The sequence below is a fragment of the Canis aureus genome, chromosome 8 (assembly GCF_053574225.1).
Source record: "Canis aureus isolate CA01 chromosome 8, VMU_Caureus_v.1.0, whole genome shotgun sequence".
In the NCBI taxonomy this organism is placed as follows: Eukaryota; Metazoa; Chordata; class Mammalia; order Carnivora; family Canidae; genus Canis; species Canis aureus.
The window spans coordinates 51,651,907-51,666,064 of NC_135618.1; the positions used below are offsets into that span (position 1 = coordinate 51,651,907).

General features: G+C 43.3%; 1 long non-coding RNA gene across 3 annotated transcripts in view; it reads left to right on the plus strand.

The window, feature by feature from the left end:
- Positions 1 to 14,158, plus strand: part of LOC144318125 (uncharacterized) — a 36,651-nt gene that overhangs the window by 3,067 nt on the left and 19,426 nt on the right. For all 3 annotated transcript variants that reach the window (XR_013383968.1, XR_013383967.1, XR_013383969.1), the window contains exons 2-5: positions 249 to 361; positions 707 to 805; positions 1,274 to 1,439; positions 3,761 to 3,850. This is a non-coding gene — a long non-coding RNA (uncharacterized LOC144318125). The remainder of the gene's footprint in view (positions 1 to 248; positions 362 to 706; positions 806 to 1,273; positions 1,440 to 3,760; positions 3,851 to 14,158) is intronic.

Here is a 14,158-nt window from a genome sequence, read left to right on the forward strand (position 1 = left end):
GGATATAGCAGGCCTTAAGGAGTTTACAATCCAGAAGGGAGGAAGACAGACAATAAAAATATAATAGAAGCATAAATAAATATATGGGGTAACTTCAGGTCCTAAGTGCTTTAAAGAAGAGAGTACAGATGAACATGAAATAAGGCTGCCTTAGCCAAAGATTCTAATCTATCAATTAGAATTAGGTTGGTAGTAGGATCCAAAATAACAGTGGGTTAAATGAAATAAATGTTTGTTTCTCTCTCAAGTAGGAACAAGTCATCCAGGTCTGTTATGGTGGTCTTGCTCCATAAAGGCCTCCATCATGTCATATTCCAGGCAGCAGAATGAATAAAAGATTTCGAAAGAAAGGTAAAGAAGGGTATGTGCCAATGATTTTTTTAAGGATGGTTCCTGGGGCGTCTGGGTGGCTGAGTCAGTTGGAGGTCTGCCTTTTGCTCGGGTCATAATCTCAGGGTCCTTGGATTGAGCCCTCCATTGGGCCTGTTCCTCCCTTTCCCTCTGCCTACTCATGTTCTCTCTCTCTCTCTCTCTCCTTCTCTCTCTCAGATAAATAATAAATAAAATCTTTTAAAAAGAAATGGCCACATTATATTTCTGCTTATGTTGCATTGGCTGGAACTTAGTCATGTGGTCATAACTAGTTAAGGGAAGCAGGGCAATTATGGGTCCAACTAAAAATAAGAGGTTCCATTTCTATGGACAGGGTGGACAACCAGAAGTCTCTGCCAAGAGGGTCAAGGAAGATCTTTCTGAGGAAGAGATAAAGATGAGAAGAGAGAGAGGCCATGAGAAGAACTTTCTGGTAAGGGCCCTGTGTTGCTAAAAGCCTGGCACATTTGACATACACAAGTAGGGCCAGTCTAGGGGAAAAGAGGCAGAGGCAAAATCACACAGAGCTTTGTGGGGCATCATAACAGGTCTGGGTGTTATTCCACCTGCAAGGGAAAGCCTTTGGAGGATTGTGAGGAAGGGACAAACGCCATCTATGCTTTCAGATCACTCAGGCTGCTGTGTAAGCGTGGAAGTAGAAGAGGTAGAGACTCTGGTTAGCAGGCTTTTGGAGTAGAGATAATAGTAGCTTTGAAATGACCTATCAAATACACGTGGTAGGAAGTGATCACACTTTCCATATAACACTATGGGATATTGGAGTCAAAGCACAAAGGCTTATGTGTGGGATAGGATGTGGAGTGTAATATAAAAAAATTAAGATATTTCCCAACGTTTGACCTGAGCAACCAGTGTATGATGATACCATTTATTGGCATAGGAAAGGCTTGAGAGGAGGCAAATTTGGGCAAAAAGTTCTGTTTTGACCAAATCCAAGATGTGTATGAGATCTTCAAGGAGAGACGCAAGCTGGGAGCTGGATGTATGAGAACATGGCCTGAAGGAGCAAATTCAAGAGTCATCAGCTTAGAGATGGTGCTTTAAGGGTAAGTGTGAAATCAATGTTAGAAATAAGTGTCTCAAGAAAAAGGAAAGTTATACATTTTCAAGAGCAATTAGAAAAATTAAAAAAAACAACAATGAATCATCCAACCTAATGGCCCTTACACATCTCTAGAAGCCCCCTTCAAAATCACCAAGTATGCAACTCTTGCTCTTGGTATTCTAATTAAACCTGCCTTAGAATCTCAAGCACCACTCACAAGAAGGAAAAAGCCTCTTCTCATTGTTGGTGAAAAAGACCGAAAAAATCTTCTCTAATGCATTTGCATCACATCAGACTTGCTTTCTGGTTTTTAGAAAAATAACAATTGTGCAATATTTAGGCTACCCTATAGTTTAGATAGGCATTTCCAGATTTGTCTTAGGAAATACCAGTTGATGCCGTCTCCAAGGGGAAACAAAGTATGTCCTTTGTGAAAGCAACCTGCTGCTTGCAGGTTAAGAAATGCCACTGCATGATTTTAACCAGACCCAACCTCTAACTCCAAGGAGTTTATTTATTTATTTTTCATTTAAAATTTTTTTATTTATTAATGAGAGACACACAGAGAGAGGCAGAGACATAGGCAGAGGGAGAAGCAGGCTCCTTGTGGGGAGCCTGATGCAGTTCTCCATCCCAGGACTCTCGGATCACAACCTGAGCCAAAGGCAGATGCTCAATCACTGAGCCACCTAGGTGCCCCTCCAAGCAGTTTAGAATGTAATAATAACAGTAGTAGTGCTGATTAGCATTATTTATTAAGCATCTACCACATGCCAGGCACTTTATAGACAGAATTCTAACATTCACACAGTCTTGATGGAGAGCTATTATTCTCCCCCATTTTATAGATAAAAATATCAAGCCTCAGAAAAATTGTGTGTCTGGCTAAAGAACCAAGTCTGCCTTTCTGTAGGCCTTTTCAACAAGCCTAATTATTTGGGAAGCCTTATTCTATATCACTGCATTTCACTTGACTCTTTCATTTGCTCACCAAAGGAGAAACCCTATGTCATTTTTTTTCTTTTGTTTTTTTAAATAGACTGGTCTAGCTTATAGTAGGTGCTCAAATATTTATTGAAAGAATAAGTGAGAGACGCAGATATGACCACAGAAAAAAGTTTCATTTAAGGAACAGCATGGAATTCTAGGAATCCTGGCATATCACTTAGTGTAGAGATCATTACCTGGCTGGCCCCAGGTAGTGCTAGGCCTCAGGAGTGTTGTGAGCGGTTTTCAAATTCTGTAAAACAAAACAAAACAAAACAAAACAAAACAAAACAAAACAAAACACCAAAATACAAAAGGACATCTGAGTGGCTCAGTCAATTAAACATCTGCCTTTGGCTCAGGTTGTGATCCGGGATCCTGGGATCGAGTCCCGCATTTGGCTCCCTTCAGGGAGTCTGCTTCTCCCTCTGCCTATGTCTCTGCCTCTCTCTGTGTGTCTCTCATGAATAAATAAATAAACTCTTAAAAAAAAAAAAGAGATTTCCATCTAAGCTCCTGAAGACATTTAAATTTGCAACCTCAACTGTCAAACTCCCTTGTTATAGAAGTGAGAATATGAAGGCCCTGTGTAGTATAGTGACTTGCTATAAGGGATCCAGAGAAGTTCACTTCCAGCCTTTCCCCACACTCTGCTGCCCAGGATATGCGACATGGTAAAAATCCATGTCTGTCATGACTGCATAAATACACACATACAGAGATGAGTGTATAGCCACATCTCATTTTCAAGATGAGGGAAAAACTAAAAATGTAGACTGAGATAATTTTCAAAAACCTTGTAATTGAAAATAAATCAAAATAAAATTTCTATCGCCCTTGGTCACAAAGTCAGCCTTTTTTGTTTTTGTTTTTTAAGTAATCTCTACACCCAACATGGGGCTCAAACTCATGACCCAGAGATCAAGAGTCACATTCTCTACTGAGACGGCCAGGCGCCCCACAGTTGGTCTATTCTAATCTGGAACTCTTCATATTCTTTAAAGAAATAATAAATCCTGGTTAATATTTACTCCAATTCTGAGCCAGCCTTGGTTTCACTTTCTAAATCACTCAGTAGTGATCTGGTGAGATGGTGAGAAATGAAATTGGAAATTGGAGGTGGGAGAGCAAGAACCAGTTGGTTTATGGGGAGGCCTCCCGAGAATAGTTAATATATAATGTAGTGCTTAATAATCTGGTGAACAGGTACCTCCAGAATGTGTCCAAATGTTAATTAAAATGTTTCTTCCTTCCTTCCTCATTCTGTAGGGCCCCCTTGAGGTGCTCACTGAATTTAATTCCTCTTTTTCTGTTGTTCTACCCTCCCCCAACCAGAGCATCCTTTGATGGGCCAGGAGTGTCACCAGAGAATCAGCAAAAACAAAAGAAACAACCTCTGGACTCAACTCAGTAAATCATTGATCTGTAAGTAAGAAATTTCAGATGTGTTTTTTGTGCCCCAAAGGTCAGTGATTGTCACATTTATATATACGTATATGAATATATATATGAATAAATATATATATGAATATATTTATGAATAAATATAAAACCTTTTAGGGGATCCCTGGGTGGCTCAGTGGTTTAGCACCTGCCTTCAGCCCAGGACATTATCTTGGAGTCCCAGCATCGAGTCCCACATCAGGCTCCCTGCATGGAGCCTGTTTCTCCCTCTGCCTCTGGTTTTATTTATTCATTATATTCACCATAAATATAAAAGGTTTTTTTTTTTAAGATTTTATTTATTTTTTCATGAGAGGCACAGACAGAGAGAAAGAGAAGCAGAGACACAGGCAGAGGGAGAATCAGGCTCCATGCAGCATGTAGGAAGCCTGATGTGGGACTCCATCCCAGGACCCCGGGATCACGCCCTGAGCCAAAGGCAGCTGCTCAACCACTGAGCCACCCAGGTGCCTCATCACATTTTTTTTTTTAAGATTTTATTTATTTGAGAGAAAGAGAGAGACAGAGAGAGAGCATGAGTGGGGGTGGGGGGAGGAGGAGCAGAGAGAGAGAGAGAGGAAGGAAAAAGGAGAAGCAGACTCCCCATAGAGCAGGGAACTGGACCCCAGAACCTGGAGATCATGACCTGAGCCAAAGGCAGATGTTTAATAGACTGAGCCACCCAGTCACCGCAGTGCTCGTCAAGTTTTCATGTGCTTTACCAATCACTGGGGATCCTATGAAAGTGCAGACTGCTTTAGCAAGTCTGGGCTGGGGCCTGAGACTCTGCATTTCTAACCACGCAGAAGCTGCAGGTCCAGAGACTCTTGGGCCTCAAGGCCCTAGAATAGACCACTTGTTCTCAAACTGTCCATTTGAGTCATGTGGGAAATCTAGAAGAACTACTGATCTTCTCCTCGCCAGATTTTGACCTAATTTACGTGGGTGAAGCCCAGGCATTAGGATTTTCCAAAGCTTCCCAGGAGATTCTACTACAATGCAGTTTGAGAAACACTGCCCCAGACGAAAGCAGCCATTTGCAAGCTTTAGTGTATCTCAGCATCTTCAGAAGGGTTTGTGAAGACACACACACCAATGGGCCCCACCTTGCAGGGTTTTTGTTGGTCTGGGTGAGGCCTGAGAATTTGCATTTCCCACAAAGTGCTGCTGCTGATTCTGCTGGTCTGGGGAACATGCTTGCAGAACCATTGCCTGTGGGCTAGGAAAGAGAGAACACAGAGGTGTGTCCTGAGGAGACATTGATCTTCACTTTAGCACTTATATAAGCATAAGTTTCCAGTGCTTGGAAGCTATGCTGGCTGTCCTTGCCTTGCCACCCGGAGAGGACCGTCCACCATCTACAGGCAGTGCATGAACCTGCTTTATGCCACAAGCCTTGTCATTCTCCAGCCTGTCCATTCCTTGTGGACAACCCGCTTTGTGATGGTTCAGGACAGTTGTAGCCCTTCTAGAATAGAAGCTGGTGGCCTCCTCGTCCCCAGAGAGGTGGTGCTGATGGTGAGAGTGAATGCCTGGCCCTGGGCAAGCTGGAGATTTCCCACCAAGTCTGTTTGGTAGCAGAACATCCACGCTTGCTTCAGTGAAGCCTCTGATTCCACTCCAGAGGTACTTTCGCATCCTTGCTTCTTAAGCAAAGCGGAGAAGAGCTCAGCTGTAACCACAGGGACACTGAGAAGTGGTGGAAGGAGTAAGAATTCTCTTATGGGAACCAGATGGAAGAATTTTCAACCTAAGTTCCTGAAAATACTGAACTCTTTACTCCAAAGAGTTATTTTCCAAGTCTATGCAATGTTTCTGCCAGCTTTTAATTCTTTATTTTTACATTACAAAAAAAGAAAAAAGCATGCTACAGATTGACAGCTAAGCATCAAGACAAAGCAGAGGTAAGGCCCAGCAGTTCTTTTTAAATATTCATTTTTACCTTCCCTAAAGAAAAGTCCTTTACTTACTTACTCATTTTCTTTCATGGACATTTGCATAATCAGTTATTGAGTTCAGTAGCATTTCTTTTTTTTTACAGATTTTATTTATTTATTCATGAGAGAGAGAGAGAGGCAGAGACACAGGCAGAGGGAGAAGCAGGCTCCATGCAGGGAGCCCAATGTGGGACTCGATCCCAGGTCTCCAGGATCAGGCCCTGGGCTGAAGGCAGCACTAAACTGCTGAGCCACCCAGACTGCCCTCAGTAGCATTTTTAAAACTGAAATAAATTTGATAAATAACACTGTATAAATTTCAGGTGTAGGGATCCCTGGGTGGCGCAGCGGTTTAGCGCCTGTCTTTGGCCCAGGGCGCGATCCTGGAGACCTGGGATCGAATCCCACGTCGGGCTCCCAGTGCATGGAGCCTGCTTCTCCCTCTGCCTGTGTCTCTGCCCCTCTCTCTCTCTCTGTGACTATCATAAATAAATAAAAAAATAAAATAAAATTTTCAGGTGTACAACATGTTGATTTGATATGTTTATGTATTATCATATGATTGCTGCTGTACTGATAATTAGCACCTCTATTACATCACATAATTATTTCCTTTTAGTAGTTGAAATAATTAAGATCTAGCCTCTTTGTTGGGGCACCTGGTTGTCTCAGTCAGTGAAGCAAGTGACTTTTGAACTCGGGCTTATAAATTTGAGACCCATGTTGGGTGTGGAGATTACTTAAGAATAAAATCCTAAGGGCAGCCCTGGTGGCTCAGCGGTTTAGCACTGCCTTCAGCCCAGGGCGTGATCCTGGAGACCGAGGATCAAATCCCACGTCAGGCTCTCTGCATGGAGCCTGCTTCTCCCTCTGCCTGTGTCTCTCTCTGTCTCTCTCTCTCTCCTCTGTGTCTCTCATGAATAAATAAAATCTTAAAAAGAATAAAATCTTAAAAAAAAAGAGAATCTTGTCTTCACAAGTTTGATGATTGTGATACAATACTATGGTCTATATTCACTATTACTATGCATTAGATAATAGTATTCACTATTACTATGCATTACATCTCTAGGACTAATTTACTACCTGTTGCCAATTTGTTGAATCCTTACAGAAAAATAACCCTGGAGATGTGGGAAACTTAATATTTATTAAGGGATGTCTCAGGGATGCCATAAACTTCTTTGCTCATGTACTGTTCATTAGTTCATGTATTGTGGTGGGATTATTTGCACTGGGATTATAATTGTCTGGAATTTTTTTTGGAAAAACATGTTCTTAAGCAAAGTAGTCTATTTGGATAAAGCATTCTCACAGAGAAAATAATGTAGATGCTGAAATATGTAGAGCTGTGAATGTATGTGGGCCATTAAGCCATAAAAACTTTCTAGACCTTGCATGGTGACTATTAAAACTCCTGCTGAGAGCTAGTTATTAAATTACATCACAAACAAAGTTTTAGCTATTGCTTCTAATGGTTTTACCAGGCCAATGGGGGATCCCAGCAGGGTTAGTGGGTAGTAAGGTTAATTTTTGCCTGCTGACAGAGACTAAGTATTTTTGCTTTGGTTTGTTTTGACATATGTACATCATAAATTATAAAGCAAAATAAAGCCACATATTACACAAGGGACCATCTTTTTTTCCTCTAAAACACTGTATCAGGGATCCCTGGGTGGCGCAGCGGTTTAGCGCCTGCCTTTGGCCCAGGGCGCGATCCTGGAGACCCGGGATCGAGTCCCACGTCGGGCTCCCGGTGCGTGGAGCCTGCTTCTCCCTCTGCCTGTGTCTCTGCCTCTCTCTCTCTCTCTCTCTCTGTGTGACTATCATAAATAAATAAAAATTTAAAAAATATGTTTAAAAAAAAAAATAAAACACTGTATCAAACATTGGCCTTGAAAATGACTGTTTGGGAGTACCTGGCTGGCTCAGGCGGTGGAGCATGGGACCCTTAATCTCAGGATGGTGAGTCCAAGCCCCATGCTGGGTATGGAGATTACTAAAAAAAGAGAGAGAGAGAGAGAGAAAATGACTATGTTTGTTCATTTAGTAGGTCTGTTTTGAACCTACTGTGTGCCAGGCACTAGGTTTATAATGGTGAACAAAATATACACAATCCCTGACCTCAAAGAACTCCAGAGCTAGTAGAAGAAAGAGATGCTATAAGTAAATATACAACCCCAAGCTCTGTATTGATCCTTTTCTCTTTATTTGTTGGTTTGTTTTTTAAGATTTATTTATTTTAGAGAGAGAGAGTGAGCGTGAGTGGAGGGAGGGGCTGAAGGAGGGATAGAATCCACAGGCAGACCCCACACTGAGTGAGAAGCCCCATGCAGGGTTCGATCCCAGGACCTTGACATCGTGACCTAAGCCAAAACCAGTAACTGGACACCCAACTGACTGAGTTACCCAGGTGCCCCCCTCTTTGTTGTATATATACAACCCCAAGTTGTACATAGGAAACAAGAATAACAGGCAGATAACTTATATTGGAAGTCCAGGGAAAGTGACTTCAACTATGCCAGAGAGGATGAGAAAAGAAGAGCCCGGTGAGGGGTTGGTGGGGAGGAAATACATTTCAGCTTCAAGAGAAAGGTCTTTCAGGTGGGAAAGAATTTGGGAACTTCTGAGAAATTAAAGAGTGTGTAGGAGAGAGAGTGTCTTCTTCAGGATTCTCCAGGGAAAGAAAACCCATTGGAAAGAGAAAGAGAGAGAGAAAGGAATTGGCTCACAGGATTCTGGAGGCTAAATCCCACAATCTGCTGGGAGCCCAGGAGAGCCAGTGGTGTAGTTGCAGTCTAAACCCGAATGTTTGGGACGCCTGTGGCTCAGTGGTTGAGTGTCTGCCTTGGCTCAGGTCGTGATCCCAGGGTCCTGAGATCAAGTCCCATGTCGGATTCCCCACCAGGGAGCCTGCTTCTCCCTCTGCCTGTGTCTCTGCCTCTCTCTCTCTCTGTGTCTCTCATGAATGAATAAATAAAAATTTTAAAAAAATAAGTAATAACCCCAAAGTTCTGAGAACCAATGGATCCAGTGGTGTGTAAATTCCAAGTCTGAAGGCTCATGAACCAGGAGCGCTGGTGGCATGAGTGCCCATCTGAAGGCAGGAGGAAACAAATGTGACAGCTCTACATTCAGGCCGGGCTAGAGAATTCTCTCTTCCTTCAGGTCTTCAGCAATTGGGCTGAAGCCCACCCACACTGGGGACTGCAATCTGCTTTACTGGGTCTACTGATTCAAATACTAATCTCCTCCCAAAACACCCCCACAGAGTCACCCAGAGCAATGTTTAATGAGGTGTCTGTCTGGACATCCCATGGCCCAGCTCCAGATACCACATAAATTAGCCATCACAGAGAGTAATGGCCAGAAGAGGCAACAGAGGAATGCAGGCATGTGTGGTTTGTACCGGGTCAACTTGATTAAGTTGGAAATCTGTTTCCCTGTTCAATGTGGCCGAGAGAGGCAAGCGCAGGTGAGGCAGCAGCCATGCCTGAAAGTCACTGTGGTCAGACCCAGTGAGGGATGACGAGAAGCAGAGATGCCCGCAGGTTCTACTTGTCTCTTCTCTCCTCTGCTCTGCATCCGGCTCTTCTGACTGCTGACCCTGCTGACCAAGAGCAGTCCCTGTCCCACCACCAGATGCTCGGCGGCAGTAGCTGCATGGAAGCACCGCCTGCCACAGGGCTTTCCCTCGGCTGTTCTATTTTGGCAGTCAAACGTGCTTGGCTGCTCAGATGCACTGGTCAGGACTTCCTTTGATCCTCTAGCTTCCTTCCTGGATGGTCCCTTTCTCAGCTCCTCCTTCAGCTCTGTAAAGTCTAATTCCTAGAATAAATCTCTCATCCCATAACCTACAGTGTTTCTGAGTTGAACCCTGACTGATACAATGGACCAGACCATGGAAGCCAAGGTAGAGGAAGGGAAGCTGTCAAAGGCCCCTGAACCAGGCAACTGGTCTCCATCTGTGGGTGGGGCTCTTTGGATTATGGCCAGGATTCAAGTACCCCAGGATCCTAAATGGACTAGGGCACCATGCAGAGAGAGCTGCTGTCAGACTATTTCCCAAATCTGCCCCAAGCTAGTTCCCTCTGCCTTCTGACTTCACTGGCAAGTGGTCCTGACAAGAAGAGGTGCTTTTCTCTCACAGGTAGAAGGATTAATGAGCCAGAGACTCCAGTCCTTTATGACAGTATTTATAGGCAACATCTTTGAGGCGAGCACAGAACAGGTTAAATGAATTGACTTTTGGACCAAGAGCCACTGAAGTCTGCCCTCCTTCGGTGTGTATTGTACGGGGCTCCGGGGATTAGTATGTGTAATTGGCTGAAGCCGGGAGTAGTGGCTACACTTCAGAATCAACTGGGGCACTTTAAAAATATACAGATGCTCCACTGCAGACCATGTAAATCTGATCTCTGGGGGTAGGGCTTTTTTTAGTCCAAAGTGATTTCTCCGAGGCTTTTTTTAGTCCAAAGTGATTCCCAAGAATAGCCAGAGTCGAGAACCCATGCAACCAGAGTAAGGAGGTTGCAGACAAGGGGACCTGTGGGCCATGTCTGATTCAAGATGTGCTTGGAATATCATAGATTTTATTTTTGATAGGCAGTATTTTCTTTCAGAAATTTAAGGAAAAAATTTAAAGGTATTCACTTGTTTTGGGGTGGGAGGGGCTGATGGAGAGAGAGAGAGAGAAGGGGAGTATCTCAAACAGACCCTGGGCTGAGCACAGAGCCCCATGCAGGGCCTGATCCCAGGCCTCTGAGACCATGACCAGAGCAGAAACCAAGAGCCCACCACCCGACCAACTGAGCCTGGGAACCCCTCGTTCAGTAATTTGAACACTGCTAATATTGCAACAGAGAGGGCGCCTAAATGCTCAGTGGGTTAAACATCTGCCTGGGGCTCAGTACATGATCTCAGGGTCCTGGGATCGAGTCCCATGTCAGGCTCCCTGCTCAACAGGGGCCTATTCCTTCCTCCCCCTCTCCTCCTCCCCACTGCTCGTGCTGTCTCTCCCTCAAATAAAATCTTGGGCAGCCCGGGTGGCTCAGCAGTTTAGTGCTGCCTTCAGCCCAGGGCCTGATCCTGGAGTCCTGGGATCGAGTCCTACATCGGGCTCCCTGCATGGAGCCTGCTTCTCCCTCTGCCTGTGTCTCTGCACCGCCCCCCTCTGTGAGTGTGTCTCTCATGAATAAATAAATAAAATCTTTTAAAAATAAATAAATAAAATATTTAAAAAATATTACAAGTGAGAGATTGTAAATACAAACATGAATTTCTAGTTTCTGTCCTTTGAGAACCTGTGAGGATGGGCAATAATGCATTGTATGCACACAGGGCATGAGAGTTAAGAGCTGATGGAGAGCTTCCCTTAGGAAGTCCTGGGCTCCTCTGTTAGTCACAGTTTCCACTAACCACGAATGTACCGCCTGGCCCGTTGCATTCACCTTAATCATCTCACTGTCCACTGTACATGCTGGATTTGGGGACCTTGCAGAGATCAGGAGCAGGGGTCAGCAAACCATAGCTGTTGGGCCATATCTGGTTTGCTGTCTATTTTTGTGTGGTCTGCAAGCCAAGAATGGTTTTTACATTTTGAAATTGCTTGGGAAAAAAAGGTGAAAGAATGATATTGCATAATACATAGAAAATTAATAGAATTTTGGTGCTCTTATCACAGCTCGGAATATGATGCTTCTTTGTGTGTTGTCTGCAGCTAGTTTTGTGCTACCAGGCAGTTAAGTAGCTGCAACAGAGACCACATGGGCTGCAAAGCCTTAAAATATTTACTATCTATCCCTTTCCGGAGTAAATTTGTTGATTAAGAGACTAGGATTGGGGCACCTGGATGGATCCATCGGTTAAGCAGATGACTCTTGATTTTTGCTCAGATTATGATCGCAGGGTCCCTGCAGCAGGTTCCATGCTCAGGGGGGAGTCTGCTTGAGGATTCCCTCTCTCCCTCTCCCTCTGCCCCTCCCCCTGCTCATGCATGCTCTCTCTAAAATAAATAAATCTCTAAAAAAGAGAGAGAAAGAATAGGATTAGGATTAAAGAAAGCTAACTATCAGAGAGAATTTGGGCAAAGGACATCACCTCTCTGTAAAATCCAGAAAAGAAATCCTACCTGTCAAGGGAACTGTGATAATGTAAACTACATGGCTATGTACAGCCCACAACTGAGTGCCCAGAAAGTGAAGGATAAATTGTACCAATAGGAAAGTGAGACTGGGAATCACTTTGTGAGATTGATAGGGTTTTTCCATGAATAACAACAACAACAACAACAAAAAAAAACCCAGGGGTGCCTGGGTGACTCAGTCAGTTAAGCATCTACCTCTGGGTTTCAGCGCAGGTCATAATCTCGGGGTCATGAGATCAAGCCTTGCCTTAGGCTCCACTCTCAGTGTGGAGTCTGCTAAAGATTCTCTCTCTCCTTTCCTCTGCCCCTCACCCCCGGCTCCCTGTTACACATGCGCTCTCTCTCTCTCTCAAAAAAAACGACAAAGAAGTAGAATCATTTGACTCAAAAGAAAAAATGTTCATTGCTATTGCCTTAAAGTGGTTACATTATTATGTCATTAAAGTCATTTTGCAGTTATTCAAACTGAGTTATTGTTCTACATAAGATATCTGTTAAATGTGAACACTGTGATATTTATCAAATACACAATCACCTTTTTACTCATCATTATTAACTATTGGCTTTGTTATCACATAAAAGCCTTAGAAATCATAACCCATTCGGCATAAATAATAATTGAGTTTGTTGAGAAAGTGAACTGTCCATACTGAGCGAAAGCTGTCTTTTCTACGATATCACTGTGATTTTTATATTTGAAATTCATTAATTATCCAGGAACTGATATTTCATTAAAAAATTTAACTTTCTTCTGCTTGATCAAAGTTGACCAAATAAAATATTTGGCTGTAAATATTTTTAATCTAATTAAATCTCCAGAACTGACCCTGCATATAAAATACACAGAACTGCATTTGCCATTTTAACCATTTTAAAGAGTATGATTTAAAAAAAAAAATGTTGGGATCCCTGGGTGGTGCAGCGGTTTGGCGCCTGCCTTTGGCCCAGGGCGCGATCCTGGAGACCCGGGATCGAATCCCACGTCAGGCTCCCGGTGCATGGAGCCTGCTTCTCCCTCTGTCTGTCTGTCTGTCTGTCTGTCTCTCTCTCTCTCTGTGACTAGCATAAATAAATAAAATTAAAAAAAAATAAATAAAATAAAAAATTAAAAAAAATGTTATTTATTTATTTATTCATTCATTCATGAGAGAGACAGGGAGATAGAGGCAGAGACATAGGCAGAAGGAGAAGCAGGCTCCCTGCTGGGGAGCCTGATGCAGGACTTGATCCCAGGACCCAGGGATCATGACCTGAGCCAGATGCAGATGCTCAACCACTGAGCCACCAGGCGCCCCTACAATGTATGATTGTGTGGCATGAAGGACTTTCACAATGTAGTACAGTCATTACCACTACCTCGTTCCAGAACTTTTTTATTATCCCCAAAAGAAACCTGGTACCCATTAAGCAGTCAATTTCCATGCTTCCACTTCACTCCAGCCCCTGGCAATAGCTAATCTGCTTTCTATATCTAGGAATTTGCCTGTTCTGGAAGGTTCATTTAAGTGGAGTATATGGTATTTTGTGTCTGGCTTCTTTCACTAAGCATAATGTTTTCAAGGTTGTCTTCTTGATCAGCACTTCACTCCTTTGCAGAGGCTGAATAATATTTAATTGTATGGATATACCACATTTTGCTTATTCATTCATCTACTCATGGACATCTGGGTTGCTTCCACTTTGGAGCTCTTACAAACAGCTCAGTGATGAACATTTATGTACACATTTTTCTTTGAAAACCTGCCAGAGTTCTAGTATGAAGATCCTTTGAGATCTTGCTGTGTTTCTTTGAACAAAATGAACCAGGGCACCCTGGGTGGCTCAGCGGTTTAGCGCTGCCTTCAGCCCAGGGCCTGATCCTGGAGACCTGGGATCGAGTCCCGCGTCGGGCTCCCTGCATGGAGCCTGCTTCTCCCTCTGCCTGTGTCTCTGACTCTCTCTCTGTGTCTCTCATGAATAAATAAATAAATAAATAAATAAATAAATAAATAATCTTAAAAAAAGAAAAGAAAAGAAAAAAAAAAAACGAACCAGTTGAAAAGGACAGTGAAAGGACTGAGACCTGGATGGAAGGGTCTTGATAATGGATTCATGTGCCTGCTTCATGCTTGTCTCACCTTCTTGGACCCTCCTTGAGGGCCAGAGCTGGAGATAGTAGATTCTGTTAAAACTTGTTAGACTGAATAGATGAGCAGACAATGGCCAGAC